Source organism: Megascapheus bottae, chromosome 15 (genome assembly GCF_031878675.1).
Source record: "Megascapheus bottae isolate mThoBot1 chromosome 15, mThoBot2.hap1, whole genome shotgun sequence".
Lineage (NCBI taxonomy): Eukaryota > Metazoa > Chordata > Mammalia > Rodentia > Geomyidae > Megascapheus > Megascapheus bottae.
In genome coordinates this window covers 2,884,119-2,908,584 of record NC_143523.1, presented here as the reverse complement: position 1 = coordinate 2,908,584, position 24,466 = coordinate 2,884,119, and positions in this window count along the sequence as shown.

Sequence of the window (24,466 nt, the reverse complement as noted above, 5' to 3'; positions counted from 1 at the left end):
GGCAACAAGACACAGTGCAGCAATGTACTGGTCGAAAAATGAATTATTTATTAGTAAAATGGTGACATTTATGATAGCTAAATTATACCTCTAGAAAGTCATCATTAAAAGAAAAAACAATAGGGGAGTTGTCCTGCATGGTTCATAGCAGGACAAATCAGAAAGAAATGACAACTATGTGCAGTATTTCCCCATGTGTGGTGTTTTGTGTGTAATGTAAGGTGTGGGGGGAAAAATGTGTATGTGCGATGTGTGGGGGAGATACGTGGTCTTGTCTTGGTGGTAAGTGTCTCTCAAGCATTTCTAAGGCTTGTGTCACGTTTGCCTTTTCTGTGTTACACCCACATGGACTTCTGCTGATGGAATCAAACCAACCTCCCCTCTACAGCGACATCTATCTGTTCTGGCAAGGGCCCAGCAAACTCTGCCTTTGTGATGTGATCCATCCTTCCCCTGGCCCATCCCCCAGGAATGCCAGCCATCCCAAAATGACAACTAATTACAACATTTGCAATTATTTCAAATTTCAATTTTCATAATAACTTTCCATGGTTGTGTTGACCAGAGGGAAATTTTTATTCCCAAATGTAGCCATGTTGAAATTGCCATTATCTTCCAGGAAAAAAAAATCGAATGAAAAGGCTTTTAAAAAGAGATAAAGTTTGCTTGTTGGAAATTAGAAATGAATATGTATTGTCAGATCTCTGCCTCGATTAAACCTTTTATTTAACACCAGTTGTGAGTGTAAATTAGTCACATGTTTACATTTCAATGACTTCTGTTCTCTAATGACTGCATTCTCCTCAGTGTATTCGTGGTAAGATAATGAGCCACCTCGTATTAAGCAAACAACTAACTTCAACTTTTTAAAGAGTGAATTTTAAAAAAGAGAGAGTGGTCCCCAACAATTTATTTTGTCAGTTTCATGCAACACCCGGGTAACTTCCCAAAACACAGCAATAAAGAGGGCTGATAACAGGCCACAGAAATATTCTCGAGCCTCCTGTCAGTATGCAATGAAACCATGATCATAGATGCCCTGCTCACACACAAATCATGATTTCGGGCAAATTTTGTCTTTCTCAGAAGGGAGAACCAGAAGGAATCAAAGAGAAACACAGCATCCTCTTCTCCAGCAAAGATTCCTTGTCTTTGAATGGCATGGCAATAACTCTGCACTCCTAGGTGATTGCCTCACGTTAGGAAATCTTCCTATCACCAGCAATAAATTCCATCTGCTTACGTTGCATGAGGTTTGCAAACACTTGCAAATATTAACCTCTTCAAGAGATATGCTGTCTGCCTAGTCCAGGAGACATGGATTTGTGCATTGAAAACTAAGTATGTTATAAGACATGTGTCCCCCCACACATGGATCCCCCCAGTTCCTGCCATGGCACCAGACAGCCCATATTTGCAAGCACACAGGCCCCCGTGTGTCTGGCTTTGCTCTGTTTAATAAATCTCTATTCCCAGGGAAATGACAGTGAGTTTTGTTTCTTTTGTTTTTGTTATGACAAGCATAACTGTGAGGCTTAAATAAGCAGTAGAGATGCTTTCTTTAGCATTATAATAGCCAGTGTGGTTAGCAGTTAAGACACAATGCCTATCTCACAAATATTTAAAATCTAGTAGGAAAGGCAAAACATTCATGAAATGGAAACTGGAGAAAGCAAGAAAAAGAAGGAAAGAGAGAAAGAAAGAAAGAAAGAAAGAAAGAAAGAAAGAAAGAAAGAAAGAAAGAAAGAAAGAAAGAAAAAGGGGGGAGGGAGGGAGGCCAGGAAGGAAGGAAGGAAGGAAGGAAGGAAGGAAGGAAGGAAGGAAGGAAGGAAGGAAGGAAGGAAACAGGGCAATCTGTGGAAAGGATGGAGAATGTTCTGGAAGTATTTCTCTGCTGGAAAAGACTATATGGTTGGGGAAGACGAAGTCCGTGCTGACTTATATTCAAGAGAAGCTGGGTGCCAGTGGCTCACACCTGTAATCCTAGCATGCTGAGACCTGAGGGTCAGTGTTCAAAGCCAGACATGGAGACAAGAAAAGTCTACAAGACTAGCAAAATACCAGACTGGAGGTATGGCTCAAGTGGTAGAATGTCAACAATGAACAAGCATGCCAAGCAAGCCAAGCAAGCTTGAAAGGGAGGCGGGGCCCTTCTGTAACTCAGCCTCTGTGCAGTGAAGCCCTCAGAGCACAGCAAATCTGGGCTTGTACTGCCATGTAAACTTGGGCTCACTGGCTTGGAGGTGGCAGGGAAGAGGCAGCACAACCACGGCTATGGGTACTAGAAGGGTGCAAGGCCACGGTCAGTGGCTGCTTCTTCAGTGCTTGTGCAGTTACTGTTTGTGCCTATGTTTAGCCGTGCTAAAGCATAGGCTGGGAAAAGCGCTTTAATTTCCACCGGCCACATGTCATTCGTGTCTCCTTGAGTAGACAGTGTTGTTGGGTGACAATCCAACACGTCTTTACTCCTTTTTTTGTGCTTTGCTGCTTTTAACCTCAGTAAAGATTTATTGGAGCCCTACTACAGATAGAGGGCTCTAACGGGGATGACCCGGTCCTTCTACAGTGGAACATTCCCTTGTTCTCAAGACTCCTGGCCCCTCTGAGCATACTTAGTTATTTCATCATTGACCACTGCTTTCTACCTAGTTATTTGCATTTGACTGTGTAGGATGTTCTCAAACACACAATCTCACGACCAAATAAGTCCAGAAAGGCCCCTATACTTTGGTCTCTGCCTGGCCCTACCCTTGATCTATAGCCCAGAGGCTCAGACCTGCCTTTCTCAGGGATAGGGAAGAAAGCAGAGAGCAAAAGTATGCAGTCCTTGGCTCTTCTATACTTGGAAAACTTTTTCCTCCACCCATTTCACTTGGGTATAATCTATATTCATAACCACATGTCAATAAATAAATAAAGTGCTGTGATGAGGAGCGTGGTTTTATCTGATAAACACAGGGGAGTTTTTCTTAACTGAAGGGACTTTCAGTCCTAGCGGCTGGGCCATCCGATTTGGGCTCAAAGGGGAGGCAGCGGGGATCAGAGCTTTGCTGCAAGCAAATGTGGATTCAAAGACGTTCTTGGCCCCCAACCATCTGTCACTGGCATTACAGCAAAACTAAACAAAAGTGAGGATTTCTTTCTTGGTCTGCACTTGAGAAAACTATTTATACAGCATTTTTCTTGGTCCAAGTGCAGTTTATATATTTAATGCTAATCTGTATCATAGCATAAATAGCATTGCAATCAGCAAGCCCAATGCATAAATCTGTATGGATTGTTCGCTGTTTGAACAAAATATAATGAATACGGACAGCTCTTCTGGAGAAGGAAGTATGTGTTGTGATTTTGCACAAACAAGCATCCATTTGATCCCGACTGCTCAGTTGTCTGCCAAGTATCTAGAACTTCTCTAGTTAAGGGGAGACACACAGAAGAAGGGCGCTGATCCGGCTGCACTGTGCTTATCACCTGACTTAGGGAATAGAAACCTCTTTGTATACCTCCTTAATATTCTTTTTTAAATTAAGTACATGCCATGGCATGCAAAACAAAAGCTTTACAATGATTTTATTCATTTGTGTCTTGTGTGTGAGGCAGGCAACTCTGGCTGTTTCCAGTTAACTGATAGAATTTACTGTAAAAATCAATTCAACTGGTAGACCTGTGTATGTATATAACCTCTCTACTCGCTTTTCTCTTTGTGCCACTGCCAGGGCTTGAGCGCACAGCCAATGTTGGCTGTGTCTTAGCTTTTTTTTTTTTTTTTTTTTTGCTCAAGATTGGGGTTCTATCCTCTGACTCACAGCCCTGCCTCTGGGTTTTTGTAGTTAATTGGAAATCAGAGTCTCACAGACTTTCTCAAACTGCAATCCTCAGACCTCAGCCTTCAGAGTAGTAAGGATTACAGTGATGAGCCATCAACACTGGCAACAGGGAACTTTTCTTTTGTTCAAAACAGACTTGGTAAAGAGCAAAGCGCCGTCTGGCTCTTCAGAGGCAGAACTCCTCTGACGGAGCTTCTCTTTGCTGTTCCAGCCCCACTCTTCCCTTTCTGGAAGTAAACACATTCACTGTGCACAGAGACTAACCCCAAGTTTTACCCTCACACGGCACCAGCTTTTTAATTTAGAAGAGGCTTGGAAAACATGAAGCAGTGGGATCTTGGCATGCTCTTTAGAATGCACATAAATAAATCTTTTTCAGCAAGTCTCCAAGGATTTTAGGCAAAACTTTGTGAGTGCCAGAGCAGAAAGCTAAAAACAATTTCGGGTTTGTTTGTTGAGCCAAAAAAGTGGACATCATGTCCAAAGTACAATTTAAAGCATTATTTTTTTGTATTAAAGAATTTAGCAATGTACACTTCCAAGTGAAGCATTTGTCTGCAGTTTCCCAGGCATGGGCTCCCCCCACCCCCAAGATCTAACTCCTTACAGGGACTGTGGAAAGTTACTGGCCCTGGCGAGCACATCTCCATAGGGGCGTCTTTGTCTGAAGAAGTGGATTCTGCTTCCAGTTTCTCTCTGAAATGATTCGAGACCACAAAGACAACTGCTGTGGGCACAACCATGTCTTTCTCTCAAATCCTCATGACCCGTTCCTTCTTATTCTCAGGAAAGAGCCTATCAAGGAATGCAGGACACAACACATAATACATGCTCAAGAAATAACAGGCTGAACCCAAAACCTAAAACACCAGAGATGAAGAGCAGTACTTGATTTCTATGATTAGTTCATTTCCCATTTTTCTAAAAATAAAGTGAGTTAAAAAATAAAATCAAGGATAATTCAAGTGTGCAACAAGCATAATTCAACTGTGAAAAGAAAACCCAAGACATCAAAATCTTCAATAATCCACCATTCCAATCCTCCACAGCTAACCTCAGCCTCCTTTTGGGTGTCTCTATTTTCTAACTAGCATCACTGGTGCCTCTTATAAAGTTTGATCTCCCTGCACGGAGGCGACACTGTTTCTTGAACTCCATCTCTGTGTCCCTCTCTGCCAAGAACAAGATATCACGTACAATCGCTGTGCCTGAAGGCACTCAGCAAATGTCTGCAGAGGACAGAGTCCCATCATTCTTCTTTTCCACATGTATTGATTAGTTCACGCATCCTATAGGTACAGACTCACAAACAGGCCACACAGATGAATTTTTCCTGAAGGATAAGGACATCATACAGAGATATTAGAGGCACTGACACGATTGCTAATTTCCATGAGAGATTTCAGAAACATGTTTGTATGACAGACCTTGTTCCTATTTGTCCACTTGGGTCTTTATCTGAACATCTGGTTTTCTGCTCTGGGCCTCTCTGTGGCTGGATGGAAGCCACTGGGAAACCTGGAAACAACACCCGAGCTTCCTTAATTACCTGTTTTCCCCCCAAATAGAAATAAAATTGAGTATAAGAAAATTTGGCAATGAGTCATTTTGTGGATTGCTCCAATAATTCATTTTAGCCCAATTTCATCAGTTCTATTTAACTTTCATCAAAGAAATGCTTGGTTTAAAGGGAAACACAGAAAAAGCCAGAAGTGGTGCTGTGGCTCAAGTGGTAGAGTGCTAGCTTTGAGGAAGTTCAAGGGCAGACCTTGAGTTCAAGTCTCAGGACAGGAAGGAAGGAAGAGGAGAGAAAGACAGAAAGGAAGAAAGAAAAGAGAAACGTATTATATAACAAACCAGTTCTAAGGTCATCTCTCTTAGCTCATGACTCTTCATCACTGTAAGTACCCCAACTCTGTCCTGCCCCAGTTCTCTCTCTCTCTCTCTCTGTCTCTGTCTCTGTCTCTCTCTCTCTCTGTCTCTGTCTCTCTCTCTGTCTCTCTCTCTCTGTCTCTCTCTCTCTCTGTCTCTCTCTCTCTCTGTCTCTCTCTCTCTGTCTCTCTCTGTCTCTCTCTGTCTCTCTCTGTCTCTCTCTCTCTCTCTCTCTCTCTCTCTCTGTCTCTCTCTGTCTCTGTCTCTCTCTCTCTCTCTCTCTCTCTCTCTCTCTCTCTCTCTCTCTCTCTCTCTCTCTCTCTCTCTCTCTCTCTCTCTCTCTCTCTCTCTCTCTCTCCCTCCTTCCCTCCCTGTCTCTTTCTTTTTCTCCTTCCCCCATCCCTTCTGGCCACTCCAGGTCAAAAAACTAAAAGTTGATTTAAAAGCTAAAAAAAGCAACCTAAAACACAAGTAAGTTAAAAGACAAAAAATATTCTAAGGGTAAGAAAAAAAATTAGGTCATGCCAATGGCTAAGCCAAAGACTGAAATTCATAGAGCAAAGGCCGGAAGCCTAGCTCAAGCAGAGTAAGCAAGCCTGCAAACATGAGATCATGAGTTGAATCCCTATACCTCAAAAAACGAAAAGAGAAGAATGCAAGAAAATGGAAACTAGAAAGATTCAGAGAACTAACAAAGCCAAAGATGCTTCTGCAAAGAGATGAATAAAATTGATAAACACATTAAAGCATGGACCAAGGGAGGGAAAACATGTGTCCACACTACAAATGAAATAAATGACAAGAAAAAGTACTACAGATATTACAGAAATACTAAGGAAATTACATACACAATTTTCTGCACTCCAACAACTGATTTTTTTTACTTTTTTGATTTTAGTTTTCATTATTGATGTAATATATAGAGGGGTTACAGTTACATTCGCCAGATAGTGGGTGCATTACTTCTCAAACATTGATACCCCTTCTTATCTTTTTGTCCCTATTTCCCTCCCCCAAACCCTCCCAATCATCTTGTTTTCTCCCTTCCCTTTACTATTTCAAATAAACAAATAAATGTATATACAATATACCAGGTCACCAAGTCAGATACAGTAACAATATGAGATTAACCAAAGGGCAAATAAAGAGAAGAGAAACAACATAGTACATTGAGAACAACAATCACTCAAGATAAAGCTCTTGTTTCCATATCCTAGAGGTCTTTGCATTTAGCCTCATCCTACATGACCAAATGTTTCTAGGTTTTGCACTACTGTAATCCTCTGCTACGTGAGTCCTAGATGTGTAATAATTATTACAAATGAGGGAAAACATTGAGCCTATGTTCATTTGGGTCTGGCTTACTTCACTTAATATGATTTTTTCATATATTTTATTGTAATTAATAAAAGGGTTACATTATATTCACCAGATAGAAGGTGCATTACTTCACAGACATGGATACCCTTTCTCATATCATGTTCCCCATTTCCCCCCCCCCACTCCCGCCCCTCATCTTGTTTTCCTCCCTTTCCTATCCTATTTCAAATAACCAAATAAGCACATATACAATATATCAGATAACAAGATGAAATACTGTAACAATATGAGATAATCAAGGGACAGCAAAAGAGATGAGAGATAACATAGTACATTAAGGACAACAATCACTCATTATATAGCTTTTATTTCTATATCCTGGATGTCCTTTCATTTAGCGTCATACTATATGGCCTTATGTATGTAGGTTTTGTTCTATTGTAAATCTCTGCTAGGAGAGCCCAAGGTTTTTACTGGTTATGAAAAACAAAGGAAACCATTGAGCCTATGTTCCTTTAAGTCTGGATTACTTCACTTAATATGATTTTTTCTAAGCCTTTCCATTTCCTTACAAATGGGGTGATGTCGTTCTTTCTGACAGCAGCATGGAAGTCCATTATGTATAAATACCACATTTTGTTGATCCACTCATCAACTGAGGGACATCTGGGTTGGTTCCATATCTTTGCTATGGTAAATAGTGCTGCAATGAACATTGTTGTGCTAGTGGATTTAGTATGTCCTTGTTTTTGGATGATTGGGTAAATGCAAGTAGTGGAATTGCTGGGTCATAGGGGAGCTTGTATGTTTAGTCTTTTGAGGAACTGCCATACTGCTTTCCATAATGGTTGAACGATTTCCAACAACTGAATTTTGAAGAGCCAGTGTCAACTACCCTCACCATCCATGTAGATTGAAGTAGGTTGTATGAGAACAAATAGAATTCCAGAGAAAGATGATGCAAAAAACAAAAAAGTACACCATGGACCAATGCCCCGCATTAACACAAATATGCAAAAATTCTTAACAAAACTTTATCAAGTAGAGTAGAAAATTACATCAATGAATAATACATTATGGCCGAATGTGGAAACCAGTCAGTGCCATGTACCATATTTTCAGATCAGCCCCAGGTTGTAGAACTAAACCTGCCTCATATGGATGATAAAAACTCTAGCAAACAGGAAACAATGGGATCCCCAGCATAAGAAATTCAAGACCAATGAAAAACCAAGTGTTTTCTGTGAGGTCTGAAGTAACAGCAGTCTTTCCTCTTTTCAGTCTTTTCCTCTTTTGGGGAATAGGAGTCAAGATATGGAGTCCTCTAATCAGGGAAATCAAATTACTTACAAAAGAAGGAAAGAAACAAGAGGAAAACAGGTAGAAAGCAAAGAACTAGAAACTTGATTTGGGGACTCTATAAATGATTACATAAAAGACCCCCATAAATCTACTAATTGAACAAAAATAATTGGTAAAACCAATAGTTTTGTTCAGGAAAGTTTCAGTATACATGATCAATATAAGAAAATCAGTTTTTTTCCTAAGGAAACCATTTCTATTCTAGATAGCAGTGATGAACAGTTGCAAATTGGGCAAATTTAACAACAAACACACCGCTGAAGACGATTTATGGCTGGCAGTTAGGCTGTTAGACACGTTAAAAGATGTGTTCAACATCATTTGACGTTAGGGAAATGTAAATTAAAATCACAGTGATTCATTCACTGCTAAAAGATGGAGCTGATCAATTGCTGTTGAGTTTAGGTCGTGGAATACTGGGCTCTCCCAAGCTATTGGTGGAAATGTGGAACACACAGCCACGGGAAATGGGAAACACATTTGACAGTTTCTTATGAGAGTGAACGGACACCATCTCATGAGTCCATTATTCCATTTGAGATGCCTGCCCCGAAGAAATGACACAGAGATGTCTGTACCCTGTAGGTGGCAGTTTTGCCGTGGTCACTACACAATGGAAACAACCCACGAGCTCACACTGGTCCACGTACTGAGGAGTCCACACCAAGGCTTCAACCACTGCCACCGGTGAGAGTCTGGATGAATCCCCAAGTCGTTGTGCTATAGGAGATAGACACACAGGGCTGCACACAGGGCAGGAGCGTAGGAAAGGCGAACAGATGCGTGATGAAGGACCCGGGATCCACGGTTACTGCGGTAGGAAGGGCTGGTGGGAGGAGGGGGAAGAAGCTACACAATGACACATGCATTCATTGTCCTGGTTGAGATCATGAGAACACAAGGAAACAGTTTTCAAAAGTTTCAGACTTTGTTTTTCCTGGTTGCCAGGCCTGGGGCTTGAACTTAGGGTCTGGGCACTGTCTGTACTGTCCGTCCCCAAGTTTTGTTTTTTTTGTTTTTGTTTTTGTTTTCCCTCAAGGCTAGCACTTTACTATTTGAGCCAAAGCTCCACTTCCAGCTGTTTTGGTAGTTAAGTGTAAAAGAGTCTCACAGACTTTTCTACCTGGGTTGGCTTCAAACCATAGTTCTCAGGTCTCAGTCTTCTGAGTTGCCAAGATTTCAAGCAGGAGCCACACGGGATCTAGCAACGGTTTGAGATTTTTTAACATATGTGTTTGTGGCACAGCATGGATAGCTTTGAAAGGTCTTATTTTAATCAGCTACTGCTTCTGTATTTTGGTGGCCACAATTATAAATTAATTTTTATAAAACCCCATTTACACTAACTTCAAAAAACATCAAGCACGTAGTAAGTTTACCAAAAGACATAAAAAACCTTTTTAATTAAAACCAAATTTTTCTTTGAGAAACATTTTAAAGGGCAAATAATTAGAAATAGTATGAACTACAAAACTTAACATTGCTAAGACATATACGGCCTGCAAATTATTTCTTAATTTCATGTAATCCATGCAGGTATCTCCTCATCCTTTTTGTATCAACTTATAAACTGCTCTAACACTTAAATGGAAATGCAAGATCGTCATAAAAAAGAACAATAATGATGGAACAAAAAGCAAAAGTACGCTGAGGCCTTCACCACTTGAGTTCAAGACCTACTGCAGAGCTGTAGTAATGAAGACAGCACAGAATTGTCACAGGAACAGAAAGATAGATCAAGGGAAGAGAAAATAGAAACAGACCGATACTTATATGGTCAAGTGATTTTGAACAAAGACACCAAACAATTCAGAAGGGAAATTAAAGTCAACAAATGCTCCTGCAACAACTGGCATCCACATGGGGAAGAAAATTATCTTGACTCTCCACTACCTCTATATCATAAAAGAAATCATTTCAAGATGGATTGTGGGCCTACATGTAGAAGCTAAATCTATAAAGCTTTTAGAAGAAAATCCAGAATACCATTAGTGCAAGCGAGAGGCAGACAAATGTTTATTAGACAGGACACGCGAAGTGGTAGCCATAAAGAAAAAATGGCGAGGTAGACTTACCTAAATTGAACACTGACGTTCACCAAGAAGATGAGCAGCGTGTGAATTTCCAAATTAAATAATAAGCCTACAACTCGATGATGAAAGACAAAACCGTTGAAGCCGGTCACTGGTACCTCTCAAAGGTCGTGGGTGCTGAGTAGCTGACACTCTTCTGAAACCCACTACCATGCACACTCGCGCTCACATCCAACCTCCCCTGCACACTCGTGCTCACATCCATCCTCACCTTGCACACTCGTGATCACATCCTCACCTTGCACACTCGTGCTCACAGCCATCCTCACTTTGCACACCCGTGATCACAGCCATCCTCACCTTGCACACCTGTAATCACATCCATCCTCACCTTGCACGCTCATGATCACAGCCATCCTCACCTTGTACACTCATGCTCACATCCTCACCTTGCACACTCGTGATCACATCCATCCTCACCTTGCACGCTCATGATCACAGCCATCCTCACCTTGCACACTCGTGGTCACATCCATCCTCACCTTGCACACTCGTGATCACTATCCTCAACATGCACACTCGTGATCACCATCCTCACCTTGTACAGTCATGCTCACATCCATCCTCACCTTGCACACCCATGATCACATCCATCCTCATCTTGCACACTCATGATCACATCCATCCTCACCTTGCACACTCATGATCACCATCCTCACCTTGCACACTCATGTTCACATCCATCCTCACCTTGCACACCCATGATCACATCCATCCTCATCTTGCACACTCATGCTCACATCCATCCTCACCTTGCACACTCATGATCACCATCCTCACCTTGCACACTCATGCTCACATCCATCCTCACCTTGCACACTCATGATCACCATCCTCACCTTGCACACTCATGCTCACATCCATCCTCACCTTGCACACCCATGATCACATCCATCCTCACTTTGCACACCCATGATCACATCCATCCTCACCTTGCACACTCGTGCTCACCATCCTCTGCATGCACACTCATGCTCACATCCATCCTCACCTTGCACACTCATGCTCACATCCATCCTCACCTTGCACACTCATGCTCACATCCATCCTCACCTTGCACACCCGTGATCACATCCATCCTCGTCTTGCACACTCGTGATCACATCCATCCTCACCTTGCACACTCATGATCACCATCCTCACCTTGCACACTCATGCTCACATCCATCCTCACCTTGCACACCCATGATCACATCCATCCTCACCTTGCACACTCATAATCACCATCCTCCCCTTGCACACTCGTGATCACCATCCTCCCCTTGCACACTCATGATCACATCCGTCCTCCCCTTGCACACTCGTGATCACATCCGTCCTCCCCTTGCACACTCGTGATCACATCCATCCTCCCCTTGCACACTCGAGATCACCATCACTACCACAATGTCTACTGAGCCATGCAGCAGCAATGCTGATGAGCCCAGGTTTTAGCTCACACCTAAGCTCACCCCCGCACAAACCTCTGTCTGACCAAGGCACACCAGGGTACACGCTTTCTGGAACAATTGTTGGCAGAATCCTATCTAAGGCTAACCAGAGGCTCCACCTAGGGTTGCTTGAAGAGAAACTGAAGTATACAAAGTGAGTGTCTGGAAGCAAGTTTGTCACCTTCATTCACGGCGCAGGAAGCCTGCATTGTCTTTCACTGAGACAGGGACACGGTGTGGCATGGGACAATGAGCAGCCACAGAAGGAGAAAGGTCACTGTGTGGCCGGGTGCCACATACACAGCACAATGGCCTGAGGCCACACGTGGTGACCCCATCCCCAGAGGCCGTACTCACAGAGCGTCTGGCTCTGAGTGCGGAGAGTCTGGTATGGACAGTGGAGAAAACACGGAGGGGTCCGCAGTGCATGGGGAGTGAGTGACGCTGGACATGGGTGCATCCACGGAGTACGGTCATCTACCCAGAGCCACCCTTCCCGGTGCCTCTGGAAGTGGCTGACAGGGCTAGGGTGGAGCGAAGGTATCTGCATGCCCCACAGGTTGATGGGGGGCGGGCGGGGCCCCGCCGCCATGGAGGCCTCACCACCATTCTGTGTATTTGATATGGGCTCGAGTTTTTTTCCCATTATAAATTATTTTATAAAACCATTAGAAAAAAATTAAATTGGCTTCTACATCCCAGCAGTGCGGGGGATGAAGAAAGTACTAGGAACTTTTAAACCAGTTGATAATTCATGGAGCAGATGCTTCTCAGGTGTGACAACTGAACTGCACAATAAAAAGCAAACACACAGGCTTATGTGACAGACTAAGTCTGCCCCACCAGACCTGGAGTCCCTTGACCTAGATTTGGGGCAGACAGGAGAAGCCCTGCAGGCGGGAGCCCTGAGTCTTCCCCATCACTCTGAATAAGCCCGTTCTTCTAAGCAACTCTTGCCATGAAAATTAACTGAGATGATATATAGGAAGTTGTGGTGTATGGAAGGGAAGCGTCAGTATTATCCATTAGGAAGCATAGTCAAAATCCAGGCATTAGTGGCTCACACCTGTAATCCTAGCTATTCAGAAGGCTGAATTTTTTTTAAAGGCTGAAATCTGAGGACAGTTCAAAGCGAGCCCCGGCAGTAAAGTACATGAGACTCTAGTCCCCCAGTTAACCACCAAATGCCAGAAGGGAAGCGTGACTCAAGTGGAAGAGCACTAGCCTAGAGAGAAAAAGCTAACTGTCAGTGTCCAGACTCTGAGTTGAAGCCCTAGAAGATGCATAAGAAAAGGAAGAAAAAAAGAAGGAAGGGAGGAAAAGCTAGGATCGCTTTTATACCTACATTTTGTCCATATATGCTAATAGCCGTAAGTATCCATTTAATCATTGAAATTCATGGAGGAAAGATAATTGTGTTATTGTGAGCCCAAAGGCAGCCCCAACTTCCATTCCCTATTGAAACATTTACTCTTTTTTTGTCTATCCTGGGACTTGAACTCAGGGCCTGGGCACTGTCCTTGAGCTTTCTCAAGACTAGTGCTCTACTCCTTGAGCCACAGCACCACTACAGTTTTTTTCCCCCCACTGTGTTTATTGTATCAAGGAATCAAACCCAGGGCTTAGTGAATGCTAGGCAAGCACTCTACCACTAGGCCACACTCCTGGCCCCTGAAACATCTATTCTTATCATGTGAATTTTTATACCAACCACGTTTTAGGAAGATGAAATCATTCTGTGTGAAGAGAAGAGAGCATAGCATAGTTCTGGGTGATATCAGCAAACCCCAGGTGCAGGAAGTCCGTGGAAAGAGCGAAGCCAGGCCAGGAGGCTGCTGAGTGCTACTAACCAGAACCCAGGAGTCTGTGAGCAGGACAGAACGACAACGTTCACTCTCTGTCACGAGTTCCCAGGACACTCTTAGGCTCACTCAGCTGTTTCTGGGCCACCAGTGGGCACCCATGGATGTTTCCCCAGAGACTTGAAGGGAACCGGGGGGTCAAAGGCCAGGCAGAACTCAGGTACGGATCTTACCTCTCCTCACCCCCACACGAGCCAGCAGAAGGAAAGTGTTCGCAGTAACTGACCATGGTACTTGGGATTCGAGGCACACTGGGTCAGCCCCTCTGATGGACAGAGGCTGGATGAGATGCTCTCCAATTAACCAAGCTGAGTACTGGCCCTCAGGCGAGCCAGACAAGGCTTGACTAGAAATTCCCTTTCCCAATCTAGCTTTAACAAGAAAAGAAATTTATAAATGGAGATGTCAAAACAATTGTAAAAGAAAATGTCAAATGGAAATTTAGATAATTCTGCGGTCTTCGTGGGGGTTCTAACGCTATAGATAGCAGCACCAAAGCAAAGAGGGCTGGCGCTGACAAGGCCTGGGCGAGAGAGGTCATTACAGCAATTTCGAGCCCTGCACTCATGGGCGAAGGCTCATCACAGGGAAGCCCAGCTGGGTCCACGCAGCCCTCACCCACCACCACACACCGCAGTCGGAACTCTCTATCGGAACGTGGCGGGATCCAAGACAGGTGGTGCACAGCCTGATCAAAGTCATCGCAGGAAAGAGAGGAGCAGGGCAGACAAGCAGACAGATTCTTCCAGAAGGGTTGACGGGCATCAGCGTCTAATGAGAGGATTATGTGCCCTGTGACACGCCAAAATCACCTGTCCAGAGAAGAGGCGGAAAATGAGGTCTCAGCTCGGCAGCTGAAGGGAGCACGAGCTAGGAGAGCCTTGCCTTTCACTATGGAGCGAGCTAACCCTCCACAGCCAGGTGTCCTCGCCCGCCACCTATGCTGGGCAAGCCCGAGATAGCCACCTGAGGCTGTGAAGCTGGTGCTTCTGCATCCTGACAGCTACATGGCAGCAGCCAAAGTTCCTGGGAGCCAGACAGGCCGTAGAGCTGGCAGCTCTCCTAAATCATGCAGATCGAATTAAATGAGGTGAACGAGAGCGTCTCTACCGCAGGCATGTCCATTCTGTCTTGGGCGGGTGCAGGTGGCTCACCAGTGAGAAGCACCATTGACACTTGTGGGGAAGAACTGGACCCAGGGCCAGCAGCCACAAGGCCTTTTAGGCCTTCCCTTGATGAACAGGCACTGGGACGGATGCCAGGACCACAGGGGCACAGACAGAAGACGGGGACATGAGTTCCATCTCCAGGAATCCTACCACCACCACCACCACCACCACTAAATGTGCGTGGGGAACAGATGGTAGTAACTATAACAAAGCGGGGGAAGAAACTGAATACAATAGGAGACACGAAGTACTAACGAAATACAAAGCCAAGAGATTAATTCCATCTGGACCACAGGGGATGGTTTCGCGAAAGAGGTGGCATATGTGCTGACAATTACCAGGAATGAGGAAGGAAGGAAGGAAGGAAGGAAGGAAGGAAGGAAGGAAGGAAGGAAGGAAGGAAGGAAGGAGGGAGGGAGGGAGGGAGGGAGGGAGGGAGGGAGGGGAGGGGAGGGGAGGGAGGGAGGGGAGGGAGGGAAGGAGGGAGGGTGGGAGGGAGGGAGGGAGGGAAGGAAGGAAAGAAGGAAGGAAGGAAGGAAGGAGGGAGGGAGGGAGGGAGGGAGGAAGGGAGGGAGGGAGGGAGGGAGGGAGGGACGGAGGGAGGGAGGGAGGGAGGGAGGAAGGCAGGCAGGTTTGGATCAAGGCAGTGGCAGGGAGCACGGAGAATGATTCCTGACTTCTAGGAAGGCAGGGCAGCCATGAGGAAGCAGCAGAGGGGCCATGTCTTCCCAGCATCCATCCTGAGGCACATGCTGTAAGCTTCAGCCCTCTACTCTTCATCATCTATAGCTTCTAGTGCCCTCGTGACTGACAAGCTGAATGGTGCCTTGGCCAGTATAACTAATACAACTTGCATTTTATCCTGTGATGGGTCATGCATGTGCACTTACAGAATGCATATACCTACAGAGTGAGACTAAACATGGATCTGGAGTATGGCTTTCCATAGAGGTAAGTACATGCAATTTGAACTACTGCCAAAGGATACTTTAGATGTACTACGAGTCATTTATAACATTTGAAGTAGGAAGAGAGGATAAAGGGGAAACGTGATCCTCTTTTTCAGTTGGTTACAGAGCCTAGGTGTTGTCCCTGAGCTCGTTTGCTCAAGACTAGCACTCTACCACTTTGAGTCACCGCATCACTTCTGGTTTTCTGGTGGTTAATTGAAGATAAGAGTCTCACAGACTTTCTTGCATGGCTAGCTTTGAACCATAATCCTTCTATCTCAGCTTCCTGAGTAGTAAGCCACCAATACCCACCTCTGATGATAATTCTAAGAGAGTAACTAGTAACTCACCTCACAAATGATGCTGGGATTAAAAGACTTGGGATTATCTGATTGTAAAATATTTGCCTGGCCCTGATTGCTAATGGTCCTTCTAAGTCTGAAGGAAGACCACCGCCAGTGGTTCAAGCAACAAGTAGGTAGAAAGCCCACTGACTGGGTAAAAGGCAAAACCACCCAAACACCTGCAAAGCATGCAGTGAGCTGTCGTGAAGATAAGACACTGTATGCGTCCCTTAAGGGTCCTGTCCAGGAACAGGGCACAGGAGTGGCAGAATTCCCCAGTCATGTCTAAGACAGGGCCCAGGTCACCCAAGGAGGCTGTGGTGAGATCAGGGACTTTGAGTCAGGCACGAACAGCAGGAATTCCAGAATGCAGCCCCAACGGTCAGGAAAGACGGTTCCTGACTTGGTCTTCATGGTGTGTAATGGAAGGGCTGGCATGGGGACAGGCGATATAGCAGAGCCAACACCAGTGGGGATAAATAAAAACAAAGAACTTCCAATCAAACACCCAAAGGAAATGAAACCAGCTCCCCCCGCCCCAATGAGATGACTGCAGCCGGTGTTTATTGCAGCACCTGTAATTCCCAATGGCAAAGACATGGAGAACCCCTGTTTTAGCTGACCCTGGATGAACAGATAAAGAAATCAGACTAGATATATACCATATTATGGTCTATCATTCGGCCCTTGAAAAATGAGGAACCCTGACATTCACAGCATGAACGAACTGGAGAATGTCATGTTAAGTAAGCCAGATGCAGAAAGGCAAACACTGATCTTGCTTGTATGTGAAATCTCCAAGTGTCAGGCACCCAGAACCAGAGTGGCAGTGTGGTGCCTGGGGACCCTGGGGAGAGCAGATGAAGTCCTGTCATCCTTGAGGCTCAAACTTTCAGTTTTAGGATGGATGAGTAAGGGAAGGAGATCCAGGCTCGATCTCGAAGCTGTAGCTAATACTGCTATTTACTTACTCGCAAAGGGAGGAGACTTCGCTGTTCTCATCACCCCAAACAAAAACAGTAGCCTTGTCAAGCGATGGCGCGGGAATTAGCTTGATGGTGGTGATCAACAGGTAGGTCTGTACATGTTAGACTGTCTATCAGTCACACTTCTACGAAGGTGAGAGTAAAAGAAAGAGCCTGCCATGCTGAGAAGCCTGCGGTGCCTTCCTAGCCACAGCCGCACCTTTCCTTCACTTGCAGTTTTCACTTCAAAGGGAGGCGTGGAAATAACTCACGGCACTAGCTGAGGAAAACCTGGTGTTCCAAAGATTCTAACACATCTCAAATAAGGTTTCAGCAGGAACCAGTGGCAGAAGGCGGAGCTCTCCAGCCAGGCCTCAGAGCATCTAAGTCAAAATGGCAGACAGACAGTTCTACTTCCTGGAGGTCCATGACACTGGTGCTGGGCAAGAGCTCAGTAGGTCCCTGTGAAAGTGTTGATCACCTTCAATTAGACACATCCTGCGAGCCATTCTTCTGAGCATTTCTATCCATCATGTTGTCTTGTGTGCACAGCCTGGAGGGGTAGAGGGTAGCATCTTCCTTGCTAAATGGAAAAGCAAGCTTGGCTGACGACTAACTCATTGCCTTGATCACTCTATTTTCAATATGTCTACTACTTTCAGCCATTCTTGCTAAAGTGCACTGAAATTAGTACAACCTGGGAAACGGCCCCAAGACCATTTGGTAATAAATGTGTTAGTGACATAAGCAAAAAGATGGGGGGACACAATGAAAGACTGTGGATGTTACTAAAGACTTGAACACATAACCAAGTAGGAAGCAAAGGTCGGCAGCCAGTGCCCTGGTGGATGAAGTTTGTGGACCACCAGCCAGCTTCTGCCTTGCAGCCTCTTCCCCAGGGGCATCTGGGCCACACTGGGCAGAAAGGCTGCTTCTGGCATGGAAGGAGGAGTCAGGAAGATTTTGGCTCATTCGTTGCTGGAACCCTTACCTGCCAGCCCATCCTGCCTTGAGGCTGAGTGGTCCCGAGGGCCTTGTGAAGCAAAGCCCCAGTTGGAGAGGTGAGGAACAAAGGCCTGGTCTGCTTGGTGGCCTTAGATGAATGTACTGACACCCCACACAAGGAGATGAACAGCTAGCTTCCTTGTAATAGTCTTGTGTCAGTGGACAATCTTAACTTCTCCGCCATGCACTGTCCACTGCATTCAAAGTGCAGGGCATCCCACTGGCTACTGGGAATGGCTCGTCATCTGATAACTAGCTATGAACAGGACAACAGAAAGTCAGCTGTCCCTGCAAAAGGGGCATAGACCAGTTCCAGAAAGTAAGAACACACACACACACACACACACACACACACACACACACACACACACACACCACTGGCCACTGTCATTGATCTTTGTTGCTCAAGTCTAGTGTTCTATACCTTAAATCACAGCTCCAGTTTTTGCTTATGGTAGTTAACTGGAAATAAGAATCTCATGGATTTTCCTGTCTAGGCTGGCTTCAGTTATGATCCTCCCGAATAGTTAGGATTACAGTCACGAACCACCAGCACCCAGAAAAATAGATATTTTTAATCCCAAAGTTCTCACATGCGCTTTGATTTCCCGTTTAAATTCCAAATGTGTATAAAAAGCTGAACTGTAGTAAGACACACTTGTGACTCTGAAAAAACCAGAGTGGCTTTTCAGTTTCCCCTCTATGTACAGATTGCCAAGTGAGCTCCCGAGGCAGCATTGTGGGGGCTCTGGACACCAGTGAACGCTTTATTCGTGGCGTGTACTTCCACGTATGTGCAGACCCTGGGAGACTGCTGTACCTTGATGGAGTGGAGGTCAGGACATGTGGAGAGCGAGAGAACCCCAGCAGAACCCACACACACACAGTTTTGCAGGCAAATGCAAGATCAGGGGCTAGGAAAGAGGAGCCTGTGGGCCTGGGAAAGGCAGTAGCAATAAGAATAAACAGCATTTAGGACATAAAACCCAGTAACCCCATATGAATATGTTTTTAAAGCAGTAAAAAGGCAAAGAGAAGCTGCATAAAAATAAGATAACGACATAGAAGATGAATTTGAGGTACTGCAACAGGAAAGAGAGGGAGATGAAGACTGACAGAAGAATAGGAGGGAAAAAAAACTAAAGGCTTAGATAAAAGAGAAGAAAGTCTGATATTCAGACTTCTGGAGACTTTGTCTCCAGAAGAGACAAATATAAAAGAAGCAACTGGTCATGTCATGGTACATAAAGGAAAGTTACAGCTAAGTACGGGGGCTAAAATCATTCAGAGGGGATTCATTCACTAGGGAAGGAATTACCCAAGAAATAATAACAAAAATATACTTACAAAAGGCTCAAAATATTTAGAAATTTAACACTACAATTCTAAATAGCAAGGAGAAATGTCAATGGATATAAGAAAACATCTTTTCTTGGAGCATAGCAAAAGTCTTATACAACCAAATTTATGGGATGCAACTAAAGCTACAAATAGAGGGAAATTAATAGCCTTTACCACACAATGAAATAAAAAGGCTTAAAATCAGTGATTGAATGATCCATGCTAGAAAAAAAAGAGTATAGTTAAATTCAAGTGAACATAAAAGAGAATCAATTAAGGAAAAATAACCCACATTTTAAAATGTAAAACCAATAAAACAACTCTCATTAATATAATTAGAATCAGTAACTTCTTCAAAAATGTGTTCTAGAGAGAAAAATAGCAATGGAAGCCCAGGTCATCACTATGAGGAATTTCAAATTGAATATTGTCAAAGAGGTTGCAGGTAATAAAAAGGTACAGTCTAAATATTTTTGTAGATTGATTTGGAAGCTATACACTAGAAAAATTTCTTACAAAAGCACAGTTTAGAAAACTGGTCAAGGAAGAAATGGAAATATACATGGTCACACATGGTTAAAATCTTTCTGTGTAATTTAAATGTCCTACACCACTAACTCACAAACATCCATGCTGAATAACTTTATTAATGAATTCTTCCAAGTATTTTTTTGGCTAAAATGACACCAATCTGAGATTCCTTTCCAAAAGGCTCAAGGGTAACAGAGACCTTTCCCAGCTCTTCTTTTATGAAAAGGCTTTTGCCATGTCAAACCCTGACAAGGAAAACCATTTCAGAAAGGTCAGCCAGAGGACCAGGTATAAGCATAAACAGAAAAATACTAAACAAAGTTTAGTCTTGGTAATAATGCCAGAAACTATTACAAGAAGGAACAGGGGTTGACATTCTAAACCAAGGACTCCCCACCTCGGGGAGTCAGCTCTTGGCTTCCTGAGCAGCTGAGGTTACAGGTGTCAGACATCGGCACCCAGGAGAGAAACACAGTCAAGAATTCAACATGCACCCTACCAAATTAAGAACAGCAAGGTAAGTTGGGAGAGATACGTAAGGATGTTGAAAAGGGTAATGCTGATCAACATGCAAAATCTGCTTTGCTAAATGGCAGCTCCTTTGTACAACTATTTTTTTTTTTTTGCCAGTCCTGGGCTTAAGCTCAGGGCCTGAGCACTGTCCTTGGACTTTGGACTTTCTCAAGGCTAGAGCTCTACCACTTGAGCCTCAGCACTACTTCTGGCTTTTTTCTATGTATGTGGTACTGAGGAATCGAACCCGGGTCTTCATGCATGCTAGGCAAGCACTTTAACCACTAGGCCAAACTCCCGGCCCCTGTACAACTATTTAAAGATAATTTTTTTTAAAAAAGAAGAAAGTTGATGCTATGGAGAAATACCCGATACATTTAGCTTTGATAAAGAACATGACAACTTATTTTCAAATGGCTTTTAACAAGTAAGTTCTACGAATTCTACCTCCACATCCTCTATAAGTTTGTCAACTGTTTCAAATTTGAAGTGGATGACAAGTGCACATTGTCTGTGTATATAACTGTATATCCTGTGTGTGTGTAACTCATCACATGAGCAAGGCAGGGAGAGGGGCAACGTCATCTCAAAACACGTGAAAAGAGCTGGATAAAGCTTTACATGCATCCACAGTTTCAAAAAGAAAAATATCCTGTCAGAGCCTTGCAGCTTCTAGCTGAAGACATAGAAAGCTCTCAACCTTTCAGAGAAAAACAAACAAACAAATGAAACCGAGATTAACTCCATCTGCTCAGATGCTAGAGCTCCATGGACAGTTCACACAAGCTCAGCCACTAAGTCACCAAAGGCAGAAGAGAAAAGAACAGACACAGAAAGGAGCACAAACCAGGTAAAATGCTGATGAGTTCAATTTAACTGCAATTGAAAACTAAAGATGCCATTAACAAAATGAAAAGGGAAAACCAAGGGCTGATAGCAAATATTTTGCACATCACACATTTGATAAAGAACTATACTCAAAACATATAAAGAATTGGAGAAGGTGGGCAGAGATAAAGAATGAAGAAAAAGCCATGACGGGAAATTTGATAAACTCACAAGATTCTCAGAAATGCTTACATCCTTGGCCAACACTTTTCAGAGGCAGGAATTTTTCCTTAAGGAACTAAGTGCAAAATATAGCTACATGGATGAATATTATGACATTATTTATGATGGATGGAAGTTGGAATAGTCCCGAGAGCATGTGGGCCTGGGATGGAGAGGACATTGGTGGATCTCCCTGAAACATAATTTTTAATATGCATAAGCAGACAAGGAATACCTAATGATCCAAGAAGATTTCCATACTCTGCTTTAGTGGTGTTGATTCTTATGTCCTTCTATTTAAAATCAAGAATCTTTCCATGTGATGCATGTCCCTTTATCATCAGGAATTATTGTCCTCATTGCTAAACTTTTCTTATACTTCATACTCTTAACTGTTTTGCCTTGTTGGAACTATTTCATAAGAAATGGTTAATCTATAGACCAGTCTATCCCTCCCCCTGAAAAAGCTACTTTCTGCTTTCAACACTAGTGGCTTTTACTCCAAGAAACAGCAGCCGTCATCGTCATCGGTGGGGAGGTGAGGTAGGGGGGGAGTGGGAGCATTCCTGCTGATCCTGAAGCTTGAACTCCCAGCCTGAGCTTAATTTCTCAAGGCTGGCACTCTACCACTTGAGTCACACTTCCATTTCCAGATTTTTGCTGGTTAATTGGACATAAAAGCCTCACAGATTTTCCTGCCCAGACTGGCTTCAAACCACCGTCTTCAGATCTCAGCCTCCCTGAGCAGCTAGGATTACAGGCATGAGCTACTGTTACCTGGGCACCCTTTATTTCAAAATTTAAGAAGACTCTTCTCACTTGAAGACTAGTTGCTTTGAAATACCAACAAATATATATTCCATATTAGGTTCGAGCATGATACAACAGTCATGTTTTTGAATCTCAATAATCTATGGTAATGGTAGATTTAAATAAAACACTACTAAGGCTAAATATACTCACTTGATGGAAGGAATTCAAAGCTGCATTTTCTACCAATTTCCAGCAATGCTTTTCTAAAAAGCAACAAACACACACACACACATACACATAGACACAGACACTTTATTCAACAGGATATCAACACATGTATTTTCTCAAACAAACTGATCTAGAAGCCAAATCATTCTCTCCAACTTCTGACAGCTCTGGCATCTGACTCAGTGTGGCATCTCAGAGGTGCTCAGTGGGGGACAGGGAGACACAGGTCATCTCTCCAGCGGTTCCCAGCAGCCATGGCACCCAGACAACCCCTCAACCTCTTCCTAGACCAATCGGAGCAGAGTGGGAGCCAGGAGCTGACCTTGGACTAAGGACTGAGAACCACAAGGACCCAGGTTGCAAAGCGGGGCATTGCCACCAACCAGGGAGATGCACTTCCAGGGCAGGTGGGACCTGTAGTCACTTCCTTAGCTCTCCCTTGGACCCTCAGAGCCAGCAACAAATGCTTAGTTAGCTCTGACTCATTCAGTTCTCTCTCCTGTGAAAAGTCGGGGTTCAGGTCTTAGGCAGGCCATTGCTCCAAATTGGATACCATCAGGCAGGCGATCTAAAAACAGAGGAGGCCTCTGACGCCCCCCACGATCCCCATCACAGCTCAGCTCTCAACGCTGGTCTCCAGTTCTTTCGAAACTTTTCTGAGTTTGCTGGGAAATGGAGGATAAGCAAAGAACCATGTGTCGGGAGAAGCTGCTTCACTGACTCTCACAGGGTGAGCTTCGGGATTCCTTCCTTAATGACAGCAGACCTCTTGCCCTGGAGTTTCCGATGCTGAGCTGGTTAAGGATCCAGGCAGGCCTTGCTTGCTTCCGTCACCTCCCGCTCTGGACCCACAGGGCTTCCATGGATCCATTAAGGTAACGCTTCCATTCACAGCAACAATAAAAGAGAAAGGGGATCGGATCGAGCCACCTGCAGTCATGCACAAGAGAAGTGAGGAAAACATGTATGTATCAAAAGACAAAAGGAGACATTAAAGCCAGTCCCCTTGCTGTGGTCCTTCCTCTGCGTGCCAGCTCAGGGCTGGATTTGAGAAACCAGCAAGTCGCTGCCGACTCTGCCTCCCTCGTGAAGACTAACACGGGCCCTTTAAGCTCTCCTTGGAAACCCAGCAAAGCACAGCGTTCGGTTTTGTTTTATTTCTTTAAAAGAAATGACACAGCTGTTGTTCATAGAAAGGATATATATTTAAGCAACTGTTTTCCTTACTTAGTATTTCATTATCGGTATGTGCCTAAGTGTATTTAATATTAACACCATTCGACACAGCTTTTATTGGAGGACTCGGCTTGTTTCCCCTGGCCTCTGGGAAGCCATGTGAACTCACAGTCATAAAAGCTGAGTTGCCCATAAAGGATGCATTGGATCTGCTTTCCAAGCCTAATCCAGAGAAGAATTTCTTTCTGAGGACTCTCACTTTTGTTTCTGAGACATTTGGAAATGACGTTTTTATGGCAGACTTTCACTAAGTATCATGCAAAACTTCCTACCAGGAGAAGGACGCCTTCCGAGGCAGCAGATGGCGTGGCCCTCGTGCGGTCAGGTGGGCCTGCGCTCAGAAACGGCAGCTCGAATGCCCTACCATGCACACAGCTGAGAAAAGCCATCGTAAAAGCACTCAATCGGCAGGGATTTTCTCCCAGCCTTCGAAGAATGATGAAGTCATAATAACTTAAGGAGCTGGGTAACTCAAGGCCCACTCCGGATCCAGGCCTCACCCCACCACCAGGCCTTCTCACAGCCACCCAGGCTGCCGCCCCACAGATGCCAGGCATCTGTGAGCTCTGAGCGACGGCAGCTCTGGAGCTTGGAGAGCAGCTGTTTCCTGGTGAG